General features: G+C 38.5%; 1 long non-coding RNA gene across 2 annotated transcripts; it reads right to left on the reverse strand.

Moving 5' to 3' along the window:
- Positions 1–7,156: 7,156 nt before the first annotated feature.
- Positions 7,157–26,942, reverse strand: LOC122238109. 2 transcript variants are annotated; one of them, XR_006217067.1, is made up of 3 exons: positions 26,578–26,942; positions 25,598–25,687; positions 7,157–7,271 (listed from the first exon to the last, which is right to left on the reverse strand). It is a non-coding gene; the product is annotated as an uncharacterized LOC122238109 (long non-coding RNA). The 2 variants fall into 2 exon arrangements; XR_006217068.1 differs by lacking the exon at positions 7,157–7,271 and adding an exon at positions 15,296–15,364.
- Positions 26,943–27,157: the final 215 nt, after the last annotated feature.

The raw sequence follows: 27,157 nt of genomic DNA on the forward strand, positions 1-27,157 counted from the left end.
TGAAGTGTGTCTATTCAGGTAATGCTTTTTATTGACAAAATTATTTTAAGTTGTTTTTCAACTTAATTTATAACAACCTTTTTTATTTCCACCAAAAACAGCAAACCAGAAGCATCATGTACTTAAGCAAATATTCCCATAATGTTAACTTACACTGTCCTGTCCTCCTCCACCCTCGCCATCACCATCCTCAAAACTCAAGTTACTCCCATTTAGAAAGGCTGTGGCTTTTCTTTACTCACTGTATGGCATATTTTATGTTCAAAGCACAGAAATTTAATTACTTATAGTATAAGGATTTTGAGCTGACGTTGTCTCAATGAGAACGCATTTATTTGAAGACAAAATGGATTCTCCTATTTCTCGCCTTTTTTTGGACAAAAAAGATAAGCCAGGAAGATCTTCACCGGACACATGATATCTAAACATGAGGTTGTCAATCTCATGTGGAGTCAAAAGGAAGAACAGGGAAGATCAAAAGTTAAGAGCATGTTAATTTCTTATGTTTTTCTATTTTTATTTCCTAACATTTAAAATCAAGAATACTTTAGCATTTCATCTCAATGTACCTAAAAGATCCATTTTTGAGTTTCTAATTAACTGATTGTTATAGAATTTTACTTTCTGAAATTGTAAGATAAATGCACCTATCTTTAAGAAACTATCAAAATAATTAGGAGTCAAGAATGTCACCATTCAATTTTAAAGAAGCAAAGTGAACTGAATTTACCTTATTAACTGTCTTTTAAGTGTGATAGATGTGCTTATGCATTTTATTAGATTTTTAATAAACGTAACAAAATGTACTACAAACAGTAAAATAATTATTTCCTTCAATGCTCAGGATTTTTTTAAATGGCATTGAATACCACAGTTTCTCTTTCACGACAATTATTAATCTTGAAAGGTCAGCTATAAATATCTTTTCCTAATATCTTTGTGGGTTGGATAAAAACTGAACGTCTGCCTAATGAGCATGGTGCTTGTCAGCCTTGATTTTCTTTCTGTGGCCTTCGGTGATCGGCACCTCGAAATACACTTCCTAGAGCGACTCAGCAACAGGAGCTCAAATCTTTCTGAGGTACCTGCTGTTATGGGAAGCTCGCAAGGAAAGCAAAGAGAAAAGGCAGTGTGCTTTCGGAATAACCAGAGACAGAGGACCGAAAAATGGAATATATCTCTGCCACATATATAAATACATTACATGTAAACAGCATGTTATAGCTTATTAAGTATCTTACACACAGCTCCTGCACTTAACAGATCATGGAACAACTTCAGAGAGCCCAGAGACATGGCCATGGCCGCTTGGCTATCGGAGAGCCTCGAGACGGAATTTTCCTGTCCCAAATCCTAGTCTACTCCAAGTGTAACAGTATAGCTCATGGTGTTTGTAATGAGACAGACCGAGGCTTGAGTTTCAGCTCTGCCATTTCCCAGTCTTGGGCAAGTCACTCAAGACCTATGTGCCTCAGCTTCCTTATCTGTAAAATGAAGTAATAGGAGCCTAGATTGCATAGGGTTGTTGTGAGCATGAAATACGGCACATAAAGCCTTTCACACACATGCAGCCCCAGGATCACCCTAATGCTAGTTGTCGTGATTGCAGCAACAGCTATTACTGGCATTCTTCTCCAGATGCAGCTGTCAGAACTGTTACTGCAGGAGGCAGCATGGTGTAGCAGTTAGGAATGTCGAGTTCTCACGCTAAACCTTATCTGGGTTCAAATCCCACCACTGCCAAGTAAAAGCTATGTGACTTATAGACAGGTTGCTTAACACTCACTCTGTCATCTCAGTTTCCTCCCCTGAAAATGAAGGCAGTGATAATAAAACCTAGTTCTTTTGGCTGCTGGAAGGATTAAATGAGTCACACATACACAATACTTAAAATGGTGCCCAGTATTGGAAAGTACTTAATGAATACTAATTTTAATCTATTGTCATTACTATCTTATCAATTTCCAGCACCTTCCCCCAAGTTCCTGACAGTCAACCCTTTTAAAACAGCTGAGCATCTATTATATGCAGATGTTAGCAGTACATCGAAAGAAAATGATGCTTCCTACCTTCGGTAGGCACAGTTACAATCTATTTTATTAGCTAGGACATAAATCTACACTAATGACGCAAGGCATCATATTCTAACTGCCAATGAAGAGTAAAGACAACAGGTGAGACTAAAGTCCAGAGGAGGAAACCAATTTGAATGCATCAGTCTTCCCTCTTTGGGAGCAGATTTGTTATTTATAGCCAAAGAACCAAGGAAATAAGGAAATGAGATGTGGTTCCGGGACCCTGGAATTTCATGGCCCCACAAAATTTGTTTAAAAATCAAGGTGAATGAAATAGGGATATCTAAGACATTAGAAATGCCTTAGGCAGGCTGAGGCATTAAGAAAATTATCTACCTTCTACTCATACTACAATTTCTTTAAAGAAATGTATTTTAACAGCAAAAGTAGATAGTAAGAAATAATCTCATAATATGAAACAATTCTCACCAAAAAAGGGAACCAATGATTGTGAGGGTGTGTGTGTATATTGTACATAGGTACATATATATTCAGGTGCACACTTTTTCTCTTACTACTCTCTCTTTGTTTCTGATTTCTCTTCAGACTGTTGAAACCCTTGAGCAGGCTGAATTCACAAATCAGTCTTTGGCAACCACTGGGGTAAAGTGCAGTGCAGAACACAACAGGTGTGGACCAGATCTATACTGGCAGAGCAAAGCAAAGAATTAGATCATTTTAATCAAAATGTTTGGCTTCAATTACTGAAATAACTTCTTTCTTTACCAATCTTTCCAAAAATCTACTTCCACTTCCTGATTCTGTTGGCTGGGATAAAAACTTTTTTTAGACTTATCATGCTAACAACCCCAACCCAAGGAATAGGGGCCGCAATGAGTTAAACTGAAAATCATAAGCCAGGCCAGTAAATGGAGATGAATTGTTAGTGTTCCTAGAAAGAACAGCTCCGTTTTCCAGATTTCCTGAGGAAGGAGCTGCACAAAGTGGCTTATTTGATTTTGCAGACGGAAGCAGGTAGCACAAATCTAGCAGGAAACAGAGCTCTCAAGGGAATTATTCAGGGAATTTTTGAAAGGAAGCACTTCAGAAAAAAATTTAAATAACTCTTCCAAGCAAAATTGGAAATATTATTTAGAGGAAAGAGCACAGACTGAATCCCTGTACTACCACCTACTAGTGACATCTTGGCAACCCTCTAACCTCTCTGAGCCTCAGTTTTCTCATCTACAAAATGGAGAGAAAGATCATACACACTAGCAGAGTGAAGGATTAAATTACAATTATATACACTGCCTGGCCATTATTAGGTGTTCAAAATGGGTAGCCATTATCATTACAGTTATAAGGTTCACTCGTGTGGGGACCACTAAGAGTATTTATTCACCAGCAAACATGTGGTTGGGCACCTGCTGAGTCACACAAGTCTTTGAATCCAAGGTCCTCAAAGTCCAGGGGGAGAGACAGGGAAAGAGAAATAGTGCAAATGGATTCTGACTGATTCTACAAGAAAAAACATAGACAAGGTAACAGTGATGGGACCATGGACAGAGCAATCAAATGTGTAGAGGAGGCTCCAGGAAAAACAAAACACCTAAAATATTTTTGGAAAGGTGTGAAGGACTCATTTTGTGTGGAAGTCTGGGAATGACATTTCAGGCTGGGGGAACCACATATGCAGAAACACGGAAATATGGAGCACCCTAGTGTGTTCAGGACACTGTAAAAAATCACTTTCTAGAAACCATTCCCAAACATTTAATTTGTCACAAGGGCTTAAATAGGATATTCATGCCATTTTATCAAATACAATAAAATCTCACAGTGCAACAAGTATGGTCATAAAAGCAACTGGTAATTTGCTCCTATCCATTCAGCATTCCCACCGGGCAACAGTGAAGGGTTAGTTCTCTTCTGTGAGAAGTGTGGCATTAAAGTGGCTCTTCTCCCATGATTCAGCTCTTTTTCAGTTCAGCATATAATGTTACATTTCGATTGTAGCAACTGGTCTATTTCCTATACCTCTAACAAGTGAAAAACATGTCTTTCTCTGCACAGTGACTAGAATAATACTTTCAAAAATATGTATATTATTTCGGCTTAACCCTGCAACAACAAAGCACCACAATCTTCATGACTAAATTTTTGGAGCCACATTGATCATCACAGAGGGAACGGACTATATTTGCATACTAAAATACAAATTATTTAGTGCCAAAATAACACAGGAATTTAGTACAGATTCTTGTCAGACTGGATATAGTTAGCTTGTGCTGACTTTTGACTGAGTTATTCAATGGTTTTATTAATATGTTAAAGGATAACATCCTAGCTATTTCTGAATCAAAATCTTAGGTTTCAGTAAATCTTTCCTAGATTTCATTAGCCTTGGAAATACCAACCATTTGCCAAATGAAAAGAAACACACACCCAAGAGTAAACTCAAATTGTCGGACACCAAAGAACACACATTACTTCTCAGCATGCTTTTCAGTATCCTTAGAGTTTCAAGAAGGAATCGTGACTTTAGAGCCTTAACAGACTTTAAAAGCACCTTCATTATCTAGATTGGGAAACTGTGGTCCTTGAAAACTGAAACCATGGCTTATTCACTTACAGAGTCTTACCAGTTAGGACTGAAAACCCAACCCGAACAGGCTTGAGTAGAAAAACACTTTTCCTTGACTAAAAAGTCCAAAGGTAAGGCTGACTTTGAGGTGTGGCTTCATGCAGGTGCTTACCTACATCAATGGTGTTACCAGCACATCAAGTTTCTTTTTTAAATCCTTATCTGCCATTGCCTTCTGCTCTCTTGGCTTTCATTTGTGACTCCATGTGGCAATAAGCAGCTCCCCCCACCTCCTCTCAACATCAAATCTCGAAGAAAAGAAGATCTATTTCCCACATCTCTCCCCCAAAATCTAGGATTCCTTCCAAGGGCCCATGGCAGTCATTTGCCTACTCTAAACTGATCACTGGATCCCGACAGGAGAGATGTGATTGTTGTAGGCCTTTGGGACAAGACACAGCCTGAACCTATGGGTGGAGTCCCATCTGGTCCATACAGACAGAAGATGGGAAAAGGATGGGTTCCCCATATGAAACTCAGAAGTTATTGCTGAAAGAAAGGAGAAGAGAGTCTAAGGGGACAAACATCTAATTAGTCCTATTTCTGCTACTTACTTCATGCAGATCAGAAGAGAATGATATAAAAGCTCTGACTACATGGTAAAAAAAATACCTCACACTAAAAAAACATAAGATTTAAATATGTACATGTGTATACACACAAAGCCCTATGGTATAAATGTGGGAGGTTGCAAAACTACTTCAGATTGTAAGCAAACCAAGCTAATGACCTCATCTTCATAAGTCATGAAACAGCCTTCACACACCTTTACTTAGGTGTAATTCACATAGGGAATACATGGGACTTTAAACAGGAAAAGCCTAATAGCACTGCACTTTTTCCACAAAGAGCAACTCTTAATACTACCTGTTATCTACTTCAGAGAGAGTTTAACTGCTTATGGGAGATAGCATACACTCCTAAAGGAAAGGACTTTAGAATGACAGAACAGTCTTCTAGGTAACACCCAGTCTTGAGTGTGTTTGTGACAGTGTGTGTGTGTGTATTTTTTTAACTGCTCCAAACCAGAGTGGTGAACTATAACCCTCTTCCCACCACACCAATCACAGACAAAAAAAAGCATCTGTCAAGGATCTTTCAACTTTGTCATTTCCTGCATTGCTTAGATTTATGCAATAGCAAGTCAGAACGGAAATAGCTAATGCAATAAATATATAGTAGCTTAATTCTATTTGATGGTGAAAGATGGAACTCTAACCAGCTAAAGTTGCTCTATACTGAGGAAAAACATTCCATTACAAGAAGCAATCAGTCCAGTGGAGGATATCCCGTGGATGAATCAATGTGGAAATAAAAGGACAATTCCAAAACAAACAAACAAACAAGAAAACAAAAACAAAAAACATCAAAAGAAATAATCCCTCTCTGGCTGAGACCTTAGGACCTCCACCATCTCCCTTAAAATGTCAGTTGCTTGAAGATAAGAATCTACCTTAGTTATCCTTACATCCACAATAATGAGCACAGCACAGCTTCCATCGCATAGCAGGTGTTTAATAAATGTTTTTTAATGTATATTTTACTTAAATGAACAGAGCTGAAATGAAATAAGAGACTACCACTATGTTACCCCTTTTGACAAAAGCATTGCCTGCCAATAAGCACTCTGATAGGTTAAATCCAGACCTAGATCCACCCTGGTCCAATCTATCTATCTCTGTACTATTTGCAGTGTGCCGGGTATATTAACATGAGCTTAGCAAAACTGGCATAGTCCATTACTGTCCATTCTATGTTTCTCAACCCTTCCTTTATCTGTCACAGTCCTGCATTAAAATGGAGCCCTTCACAGTTATCATTCAAGATCGCAGAACCCAGTGGACCAAACCCATCTTTTTAGGGAAGGTCCTATTACAACTTTGAGCAGAAGTGGTAAGTAGTCCTCCTAACAGAATTACGTACTAATAGGGACTCTTGCTGTTTGGCTGAGTGACATCTTACAAGATAAACCCTATATAAAACAATTGCAGTTTATTATGATGAATTTTACAGCCAGACACCTAAGTCAAATATTTTAGAAAAAATTGCTTCTTTCTATGTTTGTGTGGTACCTCTTTAAGCACATGTGCTTTAAAATCTGAGATACTCCATCTCCTAGAATCCCATATGCCTCTTGTCAAATTCCAGGGAGACTGCCTCCTCCTGTTCGGTGGGTCTCAGCATGTAGAAGTAAAGAAAAGACATACTTAAGGAGGGTATGTTAACACAGCTTTCTGACTTGGAGAAGAGCCAGAATCCGGAATCATCTTTCTGGCTTCCCACTCATTGTATCAGCCACTGTGACATTCAAATAAAGCCAATATGGACCGGATTACAAATCAGAAATCTACTGTAACCCTTTCTGTTGCTCTTCCAGAACCTTGATACCCAGATCGGTAAATGTACTGGGCAGAACAGAACCCTTGAAGTTGGCAACCATTCCTACACCAGTAAACCACCTTCAGCAGAGCAACTCAACAACCTTTACCTCCCATGTCACTCTAAGCCATGTATCACCAAGCCTCTTGTTCTCAACTCACCACTGCTGTCAACTTGATCTGGACGATTCTGGATTCTAGTACTGGCTTTTGTGCACTTCAGTACCTCCTCTGTAAAACAAAGGGATGAACTGATGATCTCTAGAGTCTACCAGCTCAAAAATGACCTCATGTCTTATAAACGTCAGGTTGATGTGAAAACTGAATGCTCATTAGTTTGAAATAAACTTTCTGACTTGGATTAAGCTATGAATTTTCTTAATAAATAACATTTATGGAGTACCTATTATATATTAGGCATTCTTTAATGCTTGACATGTCTTCATCTATTTAATTATCAGAGTCCATATGAGGTGGGTACAACTGTTATCCTCATTTCACAGGTAAGGAAACTGAGACAGAGATACATTAAGTAAACTGCCTGTGGTCATGCAGCTAATGTACTTGGGATTTAAATGTCAGACATCTGGGTCCAGAGCTTACACTCCCAACTACTATTTTATACTGACTTTTAAGCTTGTTTTTCTGTTGATACTACTCCCTCAGCCCAGAATAGTCTACCTCCCTCATTTCAACATTTGAGCAAATATTTCTTGAATGTTCCAGGAACTGTGCCTGGGAACAGAGTTAGAGTGGAGGAACAAGACAAGTCCCTTCCCTCATACAGCTTACTTATAATAATAGATACGGGTGAGAAAGCAAGTACATACTAAATAACTGGATATGATACAGATTTTTAATCATTGTTCTTATTACCCTGTACCATGGACTTATTAATTACTGGTGTGTTATTATTATTAATGTATGATACCACTGAGAGCAAATACAGAAGGCATTTGTCTTAGACTTGGGTAGTGAGAAATCTAAGTGACTTCTGAAGTGACATGTGGAGGATGAATATTGAGCCAGACAAAGAATAGTACTAGTGAATACCTTGCAGTAAGACAGAGCATAGCAGAGTCAAGGAACTCAAAGAAACTGAATAAGGCTCGGGCAGAGACAGCAAAGGAGAGAAAGTGATGAGAGACTGAGCTGGAGAAGTTAATAGAAGTCAAATCCTAAATAGCTAAATTAAGAAGTTTGGATGACGGCAGAATAAACTTTAAGTTCATGGAGCTTCAACCTCAAGGCCCCCCACTTCCACAAAATCTTTCCAAGGCCCTGGGAGGGCACTAATAAGGGTTCATACAATCATATATTTTCAAAACTTTTGCAAAAGAAAGATATATTCACTACAACCGGTAAGGATAGCTAGCTATTCCACTCTGACTTTGCCTCTGTCAAACCTCCTGTTATGTCTATTGACACTGAAATGACGAGGTCGTTTTGGGGATCTAGCAAAGGAAGTCAAGTTGACTATACATTTAGTTTGGGTTTACTCTAAACTAAACTAAATGTATTTCCAAATATGGTCAATTTACTGCAGGCCATCTCAGATGAAGAAAGTTTTTTTTCTTTTTTTGATGAGAATGGCATATTTGATAAAGTTTATGTGCACAATTTTTATTGCCATTTGGGAAGGCAATTTCCAAAAAACAAGTGAGAAATTATAGACTCTTAACTTGGGTACATATAACAGGTCTTGTTTTATCCATTTTAAATTATTTTTAAAATAACTGATAAGTTTCAGATTTAAAAAATGAAATATGAAACAGAAGCAATAAAGGAATGAAATCAACAGAAATTACTCTGAACTTAAAAAGCAAATTGTAACAAAAAGCTTTCAGATCATACCAAATGAAATGATTAATCAAGAGGAAGAAATAAATTTTGAATATTGGATATTTTGATAATCCAATTCATGAAGAGGACTGAATCACGAACAAACTTGGAAAAGATTTCAATTTCTTGCTAATTTGACATGAAATACTTAAATCAACAAAGATGCCCATTAACTCTCAATACTCCACTGCAAAGTGCTCTCTCCCTCTCTCTGCCCCTCCCCTGTTCACTCACTGTCATGCACTCTCTCTCAAAATAAATAAACTTTTTTTTTTTTTAATTATAGAAAGGGGCACCTGGGTAGCTCAGTTGGTTAAGCGGCCGACTTAGCCTTGGGTCATGATCTCACGGTTTGTGAGTTTAAGCCCTGCATGGGGCTCTGGGCTGACAGCTCAGAGCCTGGACCCCGTTCAGATTCTGTGTCTCCCTCTCTCTCTCTGCCCCTCCCCCATTCACACTGTCTCTCTCTCTCTCTCTCTCTCTCTCTCTCTCTCTAAAAATAAACATTAAAAAATTTAAATATATATATGTGTACATATATATTATACATATATATGTATATATGTATATATGTATATATATGTATATATATGTGTGTATATATATGTATAATATATATGTACATATATAGAGAGAGAGAGAGAGGGTGGGGGGAGAGAAATGGGGCAACTGAATGGTTCAGTTGGTTAAGTGTCCAGCTCTTGGGTTCGGCTCAGGTCATGATCTCACGGTTCATGGGATCAAGCCCCACATCCGGCTGTGCACTGATAGCTCAGAGCCTGCTTGGGATTATCTCTCCCCCACTCTTTCTGCCTCTCTCTCTCCCTCTCAAAATAAATAAATAAACATTTAAAAAATTACTTAAAAAAAATATTCTACCTCAAAAGGGACATCAATGGCAAACTGTTTAATGTCATCAACTCTACTGGTACTAAAGATTAGTCCTGAATAAGAAATTCTAAAATGCCCTAAAATCTTACAACTCCTATTTGGAAGGAATTTAATAGAAGTTTCTCTGAATTTGGCTATAGTCTTAAATAGTTGCATAGTCTATAAGTGAGTCATGACATTTTTCTAAAAGGAAAACTGTTCTAAAAAAATGTTAAAAAATCAAATTTTGATTACCAAAGAAACAACTGAATTTTAAACCTATGCTGTCTATAAAAGATATTATAAAATCACTGTCATATGAAAAAATGATCAAAAATTATGCAGCTAACAAATGAAGAATAGGTATTCCAGCAGTGTGGCAGAAATATTTATTTTTCTCAATTTTAGGATTTTTGTGGTATTTCTTGGATTTTTTAAATGTGTAATTTGTTGTATTTTCTTTTTTAATTCTTAATTAAAGGTTTACTTTTGTTCTTAATTTTTGTACTGATAATTTTGTGTTGTTTTTCTTAAAGAGGGTCCCCAAAATTGTATAAACACTAAACTCTACCCCTGAGTTTGGGCATTATTGCAAGGCATTTTGTTCTCTTCTCTCTAGTCTATTCATCCTTTAATGCTCAGCCCAAATGCCATCTCTATACCACTGTTCTTTGTGTTGCTGCCTATTTTCACGAATGAAAGAAGAAATTCAAACGTTTTAAGCAACTACTCTTCTGGACAAATCATGCTATGTGCTTTATGACATTACCTCACTTAATCATATGTTTCTTGAAGGCAAGGCAATTGTTTTTCATATTTCCCAAAATAAAAAAATAAATGCCGGTAGTAATAACTCTTGCCTTTAATGAATGCTCTTATGTTAATTTTATGTCTTAACTAGTCCCTCTTAAGTATGTTGACTAAAGATAACATTTAACCCTTTGGGTGACCCATTTTAAACGTGGACATAGTTTCCCAAAATGCAGCTTCTGGTTAAACCATAGTTTCTTTGCCCATACACACAGTCCTTCCAAATGTTACAGTTGCGGGGGCAAACTGTGCATTTATACCCAAGATAATCACACGCCTGTAATTGCACTTAAAACTCTTGGGACTCTGGTACACTATGTTTTCTGTATCTCACTCTGCCTGAATATATTCCCTTCTAACTAATCATAGTCAGTTCTTAACATCCCCACTGAGAATGACACTCTAATCCTCAGGGATTAAGCAGACACTGCCCCTGGTCTTCAGCATTACATTGTTAATCCATTAGGATTAACAAAAGTACAATTTGAAAAAACGAGGAAATAATTCCGCTGCCCATAATTTAGGATGGCAAAATCAGATCGATTAAGGCTGCCAACATATGATATAATTAACACAACCATTGTATGGAGGATATTGCAGCACATATGGTATGATATGTAAAACCAAACAATGTTTTTTATAATGTGTGAATATAGATATTATAAAGTTAAAGATCAAGTGGAGATCTCTTCCTTAGTTCCTCCTTGGGCTGTGTTTTTAACATGACCCTGACTCTATCAAGTGTCAGTTTCATATTTGGTGATGAAATTGTCTATTTAAATAGAAAGTTATAACCAGCATTTTTTACTTTACATGTCAGGTTCTTAATAGTTTCCTAAATAACAAGGAACACTCTTAGTCAGTTGGCATTTTCCAGTGTTTTAATTGCCTGCTGTGATATAATTATTGTGACATTTTGGGATGTTTTTAACATCCTGAATTAAATATTCTGACATCCCACAGAGCACTTCATGAAAACAGTCAAACTGTATTCAAGTCATTAGCAGTCTACAGCTGTCCTTTAATATTAAAATTATTTTCCAACACAAAACACAGATGAAAATTAAAGTATTTAACAACTTTGAGCTCGGGTTAGATTTGAGTTCTATATTACCCTAATTTATCAGGGAAAGAAGATCAGGGTGACTCTGAGATTCTCCCATTAAACTTTATCTAAAGCACCAAATGAATTAGGGCCACCTCATGATAAAAGAAAATGAACAAAATGTACTGATTTTAAAAGTGCAATTAGCCTCCCATTACATAGCCACAAATTCTACATCAAGGATAATCACCAGAACACTACATCTCTTTATTGTCCTGGAGAGCTGGCTTGCTTTTTTTTTTTTTATTCATGCACTTGTCTACCCATCTATCTGTTTATTTTTTTAATATGGTATGTTCAAATAAAACCTGACAGATAATTCAGGTAACTGATATATTTTAAATAACAGACTCCACACTGTAATTCTGTGGCAAAGTCCTAATGGGTTTCCAAAGGGAAGGCCTGCTAGATGGACCACTGATTAGCATAGATAACGCACCATTGTCACCTGGATGTCTTATTAGCATCTCAAATTTAGCACATCTGAAACTGTCTCCTTGATTCCCTTACCTTCTCCTCCCACAGACTCCCCCATCTCAAGAAATGGCAACCCCATGCTTCCAGTGGCTCAGCCCACAATCTCATCAATATCACTGACTACTCTCTTGCTCTCAAATGTAATCCAAACCATCAGAAAATCCCATTGACTAACATTCAAAATATATGCAAAATTCAGCACTTCTCACCACCTCCTCCTTTGCCTCTTACTTAGTTCAAACCACCAGCATCTTTTTTTTTCAATTGAGGTAAAAATACACATAAAATTTGCCAAGTTAACTATTTTTAAGTGGGTATTTCAGTGGAGTTAAGTACATTCACAGTGTTGTGCAACCATCACCACTATCCATTTCCAGACCTTTTTCATCATCCCAAACAGAAATTCTGTGTTCATTAAACAATAACTCCCCATCCCCATCCCTATCCCCATCCTTATCCCCATCCCCATCCTCATCCCCACCCCAGCCCCTGGTAACTTCTAGTCCACTTTCTCTATGAATCTGACTTTCCTAGATACTTCATATTAGTCAAATCATACACTATTTGTCTGGCTTATTTTACATGGCATAATGTTTTAGAGCTTCATCCAGATTGTAGAAGGATCAGAATTTCATTTTCTTCTTAATCTGACCACTGGATGTCTATACCATATTTTATTTACCCATTCATCTGTTGATGTACATTTGGGTTGTTTTAACCTTTTGGCTTTTGTGGATAACGCTGTTATGGAACCTGGTATATAAGGACCTGGTATATGGAACCTGGTATACAAAAATCTACTTTTGATTTCTTTGTGTACATATCTAAATGGAATTGCTAAACTATATGGTAACTCATTATCATCTTTTGAATGAACACTAGTATTCTGACTAGCCTCTCTGTATCCACCCTGGTAATTCCATAGTCCATTCTCCCCACGGTAGTTAGGGTGATCCCTTTACAACTTAAATTACATCATGTCATTCTCCTGTACAAAGTGCTCCATGGTATCTCATTGTCAGAATAAAATCTAAAGCCCTTCCTATGAACTGCAAGAATCTCCATGATCTGACCTCTGAGAGCCTTCCTGACCTAGCCCCTGTCACTCTTCACCTTTGCTCACCCTCCAGTCTACCAACCTCCCTTCTGTGCCTCAGACCTGACATTCACGCTTCTGCCTCAGGACCTTTCCACTGACTGCTTCCTCAGACTAGATAACCAGATAGATAACTGCATGGGTCCATCCCCCATTTCTTCAAGGTCTCTGCCCAGATATAACCTTACCAGCACTGCGTTCTTTACCTCCTTATCTAATGTAGCCCACAACACACACACACCATTCTCTATCTCTCTCTTAACCTGCTATATTTTTTCCATAGACCTTCTTACACCTGGAAAATCATAAATTTCTTGGTTTATTTATTAATTGGCTGTCTTCTCTCACTAGAAAGTAAAATTCCAAGGTCAGGGACATCATATTGTTTATTGCTGTGTTCCAGGAGCCTAGATGGATGTTCAGCACAAACAGGACCTTAGTAAGAGTGGCTGATGTTTCTGTGCTCACTGCCCTTCCTTCTGCTCTGAAAAGAGGTTCTGGGTTTTATCCAAAGGGTCCTGAACATCAGAGATACCAGCCATTTGCAGTCAGTAATGGGCTCACTGGAAACTAGTATCTTCCTAATCATCTCAACTGCTCTTTCCATGGGAGTGATGGCGAATAGAGGGGATAGAACAGATTTGGGTTTTTTTCCAGTAATTTATTTTTCCTTATTATTTGTTATGTTCCTTCTAGAAAATGTAGGGAATCTAGGTGAACACAAAAAAGAAATTAAAAATCCGTAATGTGCTAACCAAAAGGTAATGATTCTTAATGCTTCCATGTATATCCTTCCAGTCTTTTTTCCTATTTATATTCATTTTTCCTAAAAAATGGAACCAAATACATATTTTTATATCCTGCCTTTTTCACTAAATGGCTTGGTCATGAAATATTCTCTGACAACATTATTCCCAATGGCTGGGTAATATCCATTGTGCATAAGTACCATAATTTAACCCTGTATATTGGGCATTTAAATAGTTTCCCATTTTTCTGTATTATCAGCAATGTGGCATCTTTAAAGCTAAATCTTGCAGGCTGCTCTGAAAATGTCCTCATGATTAATTCCTAAAAGTGGGATTTGGGGGTCAGTGACTACAAAGAGTTTTAAAGATTTTCATATGTACTATGAATTTACAATCTTCCAAGCAGCGCAGGAAAATATACACATTAGGGGTGCCTGAGAATTGTCACCAAAGCTACCACAGTTGCTTAGTGGAATAAGCAAAACTGACCTCAGGATTAGGCTCATGTGGGGTTGGACTGGGAGGAGCATAAGCAAAGGAGATTAGAATACAGGAAAAGTGCGTTGATGGGAACTAGAGCCAGAAATACAAAAACAGACTTTACCTTCTTCACAGTCTTTGCACTAAACTGACCAAGGTGATAAACAGTAGTACTTCACGCAGGCACAATGGTCACAGGAGAAAACAAACACGACAAACTTTAGTAACAACAGTGGATGAAATTTCAAATCACTGTAATTGTTTCAAATGCTTTGGGCCAACTTCTGATCAGATTAAATCACTGTGTGATGTGGTCATGTGACTGACAGAGAACTAGGAGCATGTTCTTCTTTGTAGTTCAAATATTAAAATTTGTTTTATAATGCGGTTTAATTACAGGAACATTTTAAAGAAACATGTCTGTTCTTCGAAAGTTTATTTCATTAAAGCCTGATCATATAAGCTGTGCAACACCTTATCCAGATATAAGCTGAAATGGAACATACTACATGTCACTGAAAGTAAGCAAGCTAATGAGGTCAGTACCAGTGTCCACACTGTTTACAATCTGTTTATGAAAATGCCCACGTGGACCAAGGGACAGCACCACTGTCAATCTATTAAAAACTGGTAAAGCTAATTTTTCTCATTATTAGATGAAATTAGCATCTGCAAGTACTACTATTCCTTCTTGTACTCCACTTTGGAAATCACTGTTCTAAGGAAGAACGTGTTATGCCTTAGGAAAATATAATTACAATACCATATAATGTGATTTATACTTTTCAAAGCACATTAGTGTCTGCAAAGAGCTGTCAGTACTCACTGCCTCCACTTCTCACCATCCAGTGCTCAATGTCTTCCAAACACCCTTCGCCTTTCGAATGAAGGCTTCCTTTTGGTGAAAAAATAAATTAAAAAAAAATACTTCTCAGTCTTCATCTGTCTCCATCCCCGTTCAACTGTCGAGATGGTTACTATGCCTTGTCTCTTTTTTCTTCACAGCTTATTGAGGCATAATTTACTTACCATAAAATCCAACCCTTTTAAGTAAAAAATTCAATTCTTCTCAGTAACTTTACAGAACCATGCAATCATTACCAAAGTCCAATTTTAGAACATTTCTATCACTCCGCAATCATTACCAAAGTCCAATTTTAGAACATTTCTATCACTCCAAAATATCCCTCAGGCCCATTCATCCCTTTTTTCTTAAAAATTCCCTTTGTTTGGTGCTGTGACAGCACATTCCTAATTTCTCTATTGTCTTTTTCCCTTGGCCTTTCCCTCCTACTCTATTTCACCTTTAAATATTGATATTCCCTTACACTCTGGTCTTAGGTTCTCCTTTCTTCTTACTCTGCACTACTTCCCCAAGCCACCCCGTCCTCTCCATGACTTTAATTGCCATCCCTTCTACATCAAAACCTCTTCTCCATCCGGGGTGCCTGGGTGGCTCAGTCGGTTAAGCGGCCGACTTCGGCTCCGGTCATGATCTCATGGTCAGTGAGTTCGAGCCCCGCGTCGGGAGCCTGTTTCAGATTCTGTGTCTCCCTCTCTCTGACCCTCCCCCGTTCATGCTCTGTCTCTCTCTGTCTCAAAAATAAATAAACGTTAAAAAAAATTTTTAAAAAAAAACCTCTTCTCCATCCATATCGCTTTCCTGAGCTCCAAACCTTTGTGTGTTCACTTGTGTACCTGCTGCTTTCCGTGGAAGTCTAGAGACATCTCCAACAGAACATCCCTAAAAATGAATTTGTTATTCTCAGCCAACCCAAACTTTTTCCTCCTCCACTGTCTCATCTCTCTATAAAGATGCCACCAGCATCTTTCACTTAGTAGCTCATACCAGAAAACCTGAACATTATCCTTAACTCCTGCCTCTAACTTATCATATCCAGTGCATCCCTGCTCTCCACCTCCAGGGGTACTCCCCAGCCCCAAAGCACCTACATTTCTTACCTGGATAACTATCATAGCCTCCGAAGATTTTTCTGCATCCACTCTGCACACTTTCTACGCTTTCCCCCCTCCCCTGCCCCCACTGCTTTCACAAACAAAAAGTTCCTATAATGAAAATCTATTTAAAATGTTTCAATGGTTCCTATAACCCTTAAAGTAGATTCGAAGTTCTTTGGTTTTCCAAGTGTCCATGGATAAAGAAAATGTGGTATATAATATGATGGAATATTTGTAAGGCATAAAAAGGAAAGAAACCCTACCATTTGCTATAACATAGATGAACCTTAAGGGCATTATGTGAACTGAAATAAGGAAAAATTCATTACCACAGCCTACAAAGCCCTTCACCATCAGATCCCAAATGACCCCTAAGTTCACATGCATCCCTCTCATTCTTGCTCACTGAAATTCCACCACAGTGTTAAGGCACCAAACTTCCCTCACAGAAGGTTATTTCCTCTCCCTGAGATGTTCTTCCCTGAGTCTCTCTACCTCTCAGTCTTACTCATCCTCAGGCCTTCACATATATGTCCCCCTCCCAAGAAAAACATTCCCATTCAGTTTCCCTGAAATACATACTCCCACGTAACACCCCCGTTTTATACTTGTAGTACTCATCATAACTGTAATTAAATAGCAATCTATATTATTTATGTCTGTTTCCCTCCCTAGGCTGTAATCTCCATGAGGACAGGGACAATGTTAGATTTGCCTCATGGCTATACCCTTAGGAGCTGGCTCAGTGCTTAACACATAGGAGGCACTCAATAAATATTTACCCAAGGACTGCATGGTTTCATTTGGTCCTTGCTGAAATCCTCAAAGATAACCAAAAACATTCACACTGATTGGAAAAGAAACTAGCATTCAGAGAAGGTAGGTAACTTGCCCAAGATCAATCACAAAGGATTTTAGAAATATAAATAGAATAATGCATTGAGCAATTTAGAATGCTTACTTAATCAAAACTGAGTAATGATTAATGATACTCATTTTCATTAATATTGTTCAGCTTTTAAACAAATGTTCCAGCCAAGGAACAAAAGGAATTAGTCAGCCTTAGGAAACAGAGTTACACTAACTCAAAAAATACTTGTGAGTTAGAAATTAACACATATTAAGTTACTCCCTCTCAGGAAAACCTAACCCATGGCCAGCCTACTATTTGTATGCACTATTCGTAGAAAGATGACTGATAAAAGCAATTCATGGTTTCTCCCATTGCTATACTCAATCACCAGTATGAATAAACTGCTATGAATCAAGGACTCACTGTATGGGATAGTATAGTAGACAGTACCACACCTATTAAGCACTTTACAAATGTTTGCTGACTGGATATACGAATGAGCCAAAACTTGAACCCCCAACTTTCTAATTTAAATTTTACATGTAACTTATACCTCAATTATAAAAAAATCTACACATAATTTCTTGAGCCTCCTTGTTTCTGGGAATTTACATGAACTAGCTTTTTAATGGTACTACCTACCAGATTACCACTACTAGGCACCTTAACATTGTCAGAACTCTCTGGAGAGAAAAAACAACAATTTGAAATAAGATGTGAATGTGTAACAGACACAAGAATCTTCTCTAATAACACAACAAATACACCAGTAAAAACGAAGGAATAAAAGCAACAGATATTATTCAACAAATACCTGTTGAATATCTACCATGTGACACATAGTGTCAATAATGATGTCAGCCACATTTGTGTAGTTCTTTAGAGTTTACAAAATCTTAATACCTACTCTTCCTGGTGCTTCTCAGGAATGAACTCTAACACTACAACCTATGGTCTAATAGCCACTTGATTTCTGATCCAATCCCTCTGAGACCCAACAACCAACATAGAGACAGCAGATTAGTCCTATGAGTTTAGTACTCAGTGTGCTAAAATGAGTCCTGGTCTCTCCTAAGCACACCAAACCATGGCGTTGCCTTTAACACTTTTGGAAATAACCCCTATGACTGGTTCTTCCACAGGTCCTGAATAGGACTCCAGTTCTTTCCCTAGACCTGGAGTCTTGCCCTAAACCTCATCTAAATGCAGCCTTGAAAATTACACTAAAACTTGCTGGTCCACTGTCAATGAGATTGAGACCATGTCTGTGAAATTTCCCCTTATAGCAGAACAGAGTAGGCCCAAGTCACTAGTCCAGCAGGTCAACCTCAAGAGTTGATATCAGGGCCAGACAAGCCTTGACCAGGCTCTGTAGACATCAACATTACCAGAAGTGATGGTCAGAAAAGCCAACGGTCACAAAGGCCGCACCTTAAACCTGGGCCAAGGATTTTACTTATAACCAACAACAGTAGATGATACAGAAATATCAGGAACACAGTACATTAAGGAAAACAGTCTGAGTCAAGAATCAAAGTGGGTAAGAAGCAAAAGGTTCCCAGGATTTAATTTTGAGACTCCATTCCTATTAGTACTGAGTTAGTAAATGGCTGGGTTAAAGGCACAGGCATGAAGGGAAAACTGGAACTTGCAACCAAAAGAAAACTAGGACAGGTCCTTATAACAAGATAAAGTGTATTATTCCCATTTTACAAATAGAAAACTGAGGCTTGAAACCTCAAGTGATTTGCCCAAAGAAGAACCCTGGTCAAGGGCTAAGATACACCTAGCACCAGACATCCTAATAAACACTATAAAAGCTTGTTGAGGATAAAGGAATGAGCCAAAATTTGAGCCCTAATTTTCTGATTCATATTTTACATGTAACTCTTGAGCCTCACTATATATAGAGTTTCACATAAACTTGCCCTTTAATGGTATTTCCTACCACCACCCTGCCTCCATTAGTGCTAAAGGAAAGCCAAATAACTCATGATTAGAGTCAGGCGGGTCTAATGTGAGTCACTTTTGCAGAGGCAAGTTTTAAAAGAGAAACAGGAATCTGCAGAAAGATCTGCCTTACAGTGGCAATAAGTTAAAATGTAAAAATGGAAGCCATCTATTTGCATGTTCCTGAGAGAAACCAAATTTGCCTCCCTGGAGAAGCATTACAGTTTATTTCTGTACCCCAAAGGCAAAATCACAGTGGACACAAAAGTGCTAACTTAAATGACATCCCGGAAATGACAACCTCTACATAAAATATTCCTCTCTCAACCCTCTTTTCTCTATACGCTGTCTGGTCAAAGCAAGGGGTGGAGAGTACCTATATGTTAATGCACTGAATATATTAATAATAAACATTTGTTTTGAACTCTATTTTAAATTAGTAATGAGACTTTCAGACAGAGAGCTCAGTGGAAGTCTGTGTTTGTGAATAATATAGGTTAATCATTGAACCACCCTATGAACTCACCGGGCACTATATAGAATAAACATATGACTACAGTGTGTCCTTTTTTGCCCCTGTGTTACTTAACTAACAGCCTAAGCTTGAGAGGACATTCTTGTAAATGATAGAATAAAATGTAGAAAATAACAATGAGACAAGCCAAAAATCTCAACAGATGGAGACATGAAAGGTTAAGGCTGACATTCCTTCTTTAAAGTCACTGTGATAGGATGAGGGTAGAGAAATGTCAAACAGAAGGGAGGTAAAACAAATGAAATTCACCACAGTAGCTGGCTTATGTCAAAATCTCAAAGGTGACTAGAAAGGCCTTTCAAGTCTAAATAAAGATGGAAAAATACCAATAATTATGTCTTCTATTTATCACCTTTCAGTAGCTGGAGACATTTTACAAACTTTAACTCATTAATCCTCACCACATGACTGTGAGTCAAGTGGTTGACAACTGGTCTACCTTGTTTCACAGAAAAATGATGAGACCCAGGGGATGGAATGAGTGGCAGAGTTTCTGCACCATGCCTGTAGGGCAGTCTGGGAAGGAATTTAAGAAATTCTAGCAATTCTAAAATTCAGACGCTAAACCCACAGAAACTTGGGCTCCCAAAAGAAATGTACCATTATAGCACAATCCAAAATCCTAAGACTGGAGAGCTATTTTCTTCTAATTAGCTGCTGGAACTATAATTCTCTGATCTGTTCCTTCTAGGTGTTAATGAGAATTTTTCATTTTTGAAGAGAATCTTGATACTGTCAGTAATAATAAATTTGGAACCAGAGCTTTAAGGTCATATGCCATTATGATGAGGTCCACATATTACCCTGTACCCATATTACCCTGTACCTGTATCATTGTTCAAAATATTTGTTGTCACTCTCTGAAGAACATTGTAATCAAGTGTGGTCTGGTGACTTGTGTTGCCCTTCTCTGTGAGAAGATGAAATAACCCTACCCTGTTGATGTTACGCCTGACCATGTATCTATCTTTGGCCAATGAAAGGTAGGCAAAGTCGCATCTGTCACTTGTGAGGAAGCTTTAAGGATTAACACATAGTTAGCCATGTGCATTTCCCCTCTGCTGTGAGACCTGCAAGTTGCAGAGAGAGATCATGCCATCAGTTCTCCCAGTCACACAGCTAAAAATGAACAGAGCTGTGATTTGAACAGAGACTACTGAGCTCCGGCACCTGTTCTCCTAGCCATTATTCTGTAATTCCACCACTGTAACAGTGTGGCCTGAAAGAGTCTGGTTGAATTATTCAGTAGAAACCATATAATCAGCAATTTCTTTAGGCACTGGTGAGAAACAGGCTGAGGCTTAGAAAGGTAATGATTAATTAAATGTTTTTATTTTTTGTATGCATGTTTGAGATCTTTATGTAAGAAGTATATTTTAATATTAGGTAGAAACCTGTTTATACTTTAAGAAAGAAGAGACTCTGTCTAATAGGCTAACACCTGCCCTCAAGGATTTCAATTCCAATTCTTCACTCCCAACAAAAGCTGGCCAACTGAAAACTTCTGAGTTCCACTCTCCTGTTTGTAGGGCCTTTTAACAATGGTTACTCTTCCCAATCATTAATTCTTCTTCGTTTCTGTTTTTCTACTCTGGAAACAGAGATCCAAACTACAACCTTTGAATATAAGCTCCTATCCCATTCTGCCACTTCCCAGTCTTCCCCATGAGAGTAATTAGCACCTCCATTAAGCCAGTGACTCAGGACCCAAATCTGGAGACACTCTTTGATTCCTCTTTCACTCACATCATTCATTTAATTCTTCAGCATATATTATCATTCTATCTTCAAAATACATTATACATCCCACTATTTCATGCATATCCTACCACTACACCCAAACTCTGAGCATCAATGCTCCCAGGACTAAAGCAATAGACTCCTAACTGGTCTCCCTGCTCCCACTCTTGATCTCCTACAAATGGTTCTCCACAGAGCAGCCACAGTGATCCTTCTAAAAGATAAATGGGATTGTGCCATTCTCCTCCTTTTAACCCTCTAAGGGCTTCCCACCAGGGGTAAGCTGGTCAGTGTTTAAAAACCTGTGTGAAATCACTGAGCACAGTGCTGGGAAGAGATGTTAACAGTCTGATCTTAAGTAGCATAAATGGGCTCCAAAATTTCATGGTTCCCACCACACTTAGAAAAAAGTCCAGAAGGCCTACTATGACTTCAAAGCCCTACATGGTCTGCTTCTACTACCCCTCAGACCTCAATGTTCTTATTCACGGTCCTCCAGTCATACTGGCCTCTTTGTTGTTTCTCAAACATCCCAAGGATATGCCCATCTCAGGGAATGCTTCTGCCACAGACACTCACAGTGAAGTGACATAGCCTCACTTCATTCAAGTCTCTACTGAAATGTTGCTTCCTCAATACACTAATTAGGACCCCTCCTTCTCCAAATCCTTACCCCTGACAGTTTTAACACTAACATTCTACTAAAATTGAATTTATCTGTCTATAAATCCACTGGGGATGTAAGCTCCTTGCAGCAAAGGACATTGCCTTGTTCACTGCCATAGACCCAGCATCTAAAAAATTTCCCTTAACATTACAGATGCTCATTAAGTAATGACTGACTGAATATATGAATGAACAAAGCAACTAATGAATGATATTTCTCAAAATAAAAATACAGAAATATGACAATATGGAAAGGAGTATGGGGAAAGGACAAGCATCTGTCCTAACGGAGTCCCTGAACAACAGTGAGACCCAACTTATAACTGCCTTGGTCTTTCAAGCAGGAGTTGGGGAAACAAATGACAAAAGTGAAGACTGAGGCAAAAATAATGTGATAAAGAAGAAAGGCAAGACTCAGGTACAAGGAGCTAGAGTTGTTTTAAAGAAAGAAAAGAATAAGGACAAATTAAGCATAATTCTGATCCAGTAAAGAAGGTCCATGAGTAGTGGTCAGGATAGTCAGGCACTAATCCAAATACTGCCACACACATGCTAAGAGATCTCAGCCAAGGGATTCCACCCAGTTTCATAATCTATATTTAAAAATCTATAAAAAGAGGGAATGCAATGTCACGGTTTCTCAGACCATTTGTTACTGCATAAGATTATATGGTTGCAAGCAACAGAAACCAATTCTGGCTACCTTAGGCAGTAGAGAACTTTAGAAAGGGAGATCGAGTAGCTCTCAGAATCAAAGGGAAGCCTGGAGAACCAGATCAGGCAACTAAGCACAGGAACTAAGGTGGGACACAGTATTTCACAGCAAGAATAGAATGATAATACTACCAGTATTAGCAGCTGCAGTTATAACATATACTGTAGTAAAATATGTACCAGGCACATCCTAAACTGTTTTGATGTTCTAACTGATTTAATTTTTAATTTGAACCTAGGCTATTAGGCTCCTGAGTCTCTGTTCTCAGCCACTCAGTATACCACATGACTTCTCTGACGGGTAGTTACTTCAGGGCCCCCAGTGACTTTACCCATTTTCCTGCCCTTGTGTTATTTCACCAGGATTCAAACTCCCAGGAGAGGCAGCACAACTGAAAGGATTTGGGGCTATTTATTACCCAGCCCTTGGCTAAGGGTGGATGCTTCAGTTGTCGGATCTACTCCTGAGAATGCACAGAAAAGAGCAAAAGGAACTCTCTTAAAGGGAATTCTAGGTGGCACTGCCTAAAGCAATGGGAATGGATCTCGTGCAGCCAAATACAAAAGTCTCTTGCACACCATTCCATTTAATTTTGTAATTAAGGTTTCTAAGATTTCCGAGATCCCTCTCACCCCACTATGTGACTGATTTTCACAAAATCTCTTAAGAGTCAAGCAGAAACAGGCACAAGACAAACCAGAATAGGACACTAATGTACTTTATAGAAGGAAACAAGAATAAGAAAGAAAATTGAGGACTATTTCCTGACCTTTTAATGTGTATCAGAGCACTGTGCTAACAGCTTTACATGTAATCTCATTTCATTCTCTCAATGTTATGAGATAAGTATTTCACATGAGGATATTGAAGGTTAGAAAGATCTAATGATTTGCCCAAGGTCACACAGCCAGTAGAACTGAGACTTACCCCAATTTGTCAGTTTAGAATTTTAATTTTTATAATTTATAAGATATTAAGATATGCTTGACTGTACAAAAATTCGAGTGGTCTTTTAGGTGATGGGAAAACAATCCTAAGCATACATAATATGCAAATTATTTTATAATAAAAGCCTGAGAAGATTAAATTAAACCATAAATGTGAAAATAGCTTTAAAGCTAAAAGCACTAATTAGACTGAATGTATTATGTTATAATTAGTATTCGGATATTAAAATCACGTATTGATTATTGACCCAGCAAAGTAATAAAAAAGAATTTCTTTTATAATAAAAGCATCAAAACCTTGAACTTTCCTTATAATCATGCATATTAGGTGTTGACAGCCCTGTTATCTCCAGCCCAGGGAAGGAGAAAGCAGGGAAAAATGGAGAAAACAACTGAGAAGGGAAAAAGGTTGAATGCTGATGATGCCTTCCAGTCACCCTCGAGTCAAGTGAGTTATCCATTCAATTTAACCCTCCATTTCCCTTACAAGGAAAAAAATCGGTTCACTTGTAGGAAAGTTTTTGCTGGCAATAACCATTATTTCAAATCGTTTTTTTAATTAAGGGGAAGAGAATGCAGAGAAATTTCTTTTCTTCTCAAAATACAGAAGAGGAAACGTCAACCAGAAAGATGCAAATAAATAAATAATCAGTCTTACAGATCCACATATTTATCTATTTGTGAATATTTGCAGATAGGGGTGGCTACATCTACATATGCAGTATCCATACAATACACAGAACAGAAATAAACACACCAGAACTTTTAGCCACAGATAGAAACTGCAGGTAATGCAGGTTAAGTCATTAACTAATTACACGACTCTGGGCAAGTCACTTGATTTCCTTTTGCCCTTTGGTCCACACCCCCCCAGATGGGCACTACACAGAAACTCCCTGAAAACCAGATGTTACATCAAAGCCAATATTTCCTGGAGGCCAGCCTTGCTGACTTCTTTGAAAAGCACTAAATTTAGAAGTAGCGTGCAAATAACACTGCTCGGATTAAACTCGCTTATTAGTGGTCCAGATGATAATCAAAGACAAACAGATGGTCGCTTAATGAATGTTATTGGAAGGAAGGCATCTTTAAATATAGGATTTGTGTGAAAAGTTTGCTTTTTCTTACAAGTTATTTTGATGATTATGTTAGAATATTGGCATCTCTTTTTAGAATATAACCTTGTGGAGCCTCATAGACATGTTGAGCAAGATCAAAGCTTTGGAGAGCCAACGATAGGTTTCTCCAAGTCTAATAAGCAAAATTATGCAGTTAGAATGGAGATCAAAAGCCTCAAGAGAAAGCATATAGTTATTGAGAGTCAGAGTACATATCTTAAGGAATCAGAGATGTCAAGTATACCTAGCTTTTCAGAAACCTGGCATGTGAAATCATGTCTATACCATTGCCAGAATGAGGAATGGTTGTTTCTTTTACAAAAGATTTATAATAGGATTCCTTGTGACCCAGAGGAGCCTAACAGCATTTAAAACAGGTTTTATTTGTTTTTTGTTTGTTTGTTTGTTTGTTTTTTCACAAAGCATGCCATTCTCCTTGCTCAGTCAGTGGCTATATTTCAACCCCTTCTATAAGGAGGAAAGCACTACAAACTACATGCTAAACCAGGCAAGACAGCTTTCCATGTTACAACTGGAGACTGAACCAGCATCAACTCATGCAACTGATTTAAAAAGTGTCAGGCACTTGTTACAAAAGGCATTTGTCAAAAATAAATAAAATAAAACAAAACTACTCACACTTACCAGTTTCCATGGAGTACAACTGGGGTTGATAGAGGCATAACTCTGAAGGTTATATATTACTCAGGGTCCATTCAGGATTCAGAAACCACACTAATTGAATAAAGAAAATATTCAACTAACTGAATGTTGACTATAAAGTATTCTTAACTAGATGTAAAGTTATTAACTAGGTAACTGAAGGAGTAAAAAGTAATCCTGGGCTTCTAAATGCTTCAACCAGCTCTCTGGTCGGAGAAACCTGATTTGCAGCATTCGCCAATTTCCATGGTGTAAATACTCCCAGTGTGGCAGACTGGCAGATTTCCAGCTACCAAAGTTTTACTGCCTTGCAAAATTTCTGAAAATTTAACAGTGGGTTTTCGCAAGCCAATATGGGCTGATTATGAAAAGAGGTAGCAACTGTAGGAAACCGCTCACACCCTTGGGGCTGAAGAATACAAAGAGGCTGCAATTATTCAAATTTGGAAGCTTGGAGGGGCCCCACAGAGCTGAACCAGAGATCTGAGGAGGGAGCGCTGCTGCACAGCTGCTGCTCGTAAGAGAGCTGAAAAGAAGCCCATGGGCCTGAGATCCTAAAAAGGTGTGGGGAAGCCTGTCTGAGCCTTGCCATCCACCACAAGACCGCTGCCAGGCGCCAGCACCTGCTCCACGGTAACCACGGTAACCACGTGCAACCAAAAGGCTGGATCAAAAACAGATATGTCGGAGGAGATGCAACAGCACTCTGTGCAGTGTGCTATTCAGATGTTGAAGAAACGTAACAGAAAAGGACCATTAGGAAGTTTGACAGGAAATACAACCCCGCATGGGTAGGCATCGTGGGGAACTTCGGTAGTCACCTGCCCCATGAAACCAAACGTATCTACTCCTACTTGGGCCAAGTCCTCATTTTCTGTTCAAACTGGATTACAAGCACAGACAGTGCCACACACCTAACGCTCCATCCAAAAAACAGGGACTGCAACCTAAATTCCACGTACCAGAGGCTGAGATCTTGAGGCTTGCCTAAGAGAACACTTCGATCTCTGTTTTGTGAACCTTTATCGCCCTGCTTTGTGCAGGGCATTTTTTGTCCTACCGTGTTGTGGTTACTTAAAAATTAGCAAAACAGCTTGCATCTGTATTTTCTATTCCATGCCTCTTGGCCTTTTTTTTTTTTTTCCTCCTTACTCTGCTCCTTTCCAAAAACAAAAAACAAAAACAAAAAACATAATAAATCAACAAAAAGGAGATGTGTCTGGTGCTGCTACCTCCGAAGTGGCGCACAATATCTGGAAATGTCAGAAAAAAATGTAAACGAGGTTCAATTACGAGTCCGGGAAGGAACTCCGTCGCATTACGGAAAAGCTTCACCACAGCGCAGGTCACAGGAACAGGAAACAGATTGGAAGCCAACAGGAAGCAGGCGGGAAGGAGCACACCCTTTCCGCCCCTTCCGCTCAGCCCCGCAGTCTCCCTCTAGGGCCCCCTAGTGGAGGAGTAGCAGAGAGTGTCTGCAAAGCCGCTCGTAGTTTGCAGAGTCTGAGCCTCAACCCTGCGGAGCTGAATCTAGGAAGGAGG

The sequence above is a fragment of the Panthera tigris genome, chromosome B1 (assembly GCF_018350195.1).
Source record: "Panthera tigris isolate Pti1 chromosome B1, P.tigris_Pti1_mat1.1, whole genome shotgun sequence".
NCBI classification, from domain to species: domain Eukaryota; kingdom Metazoa; phylum Chordata; class Mammalia; order Carnivora; family Felidae; genus Panthera; species Panthera tigris.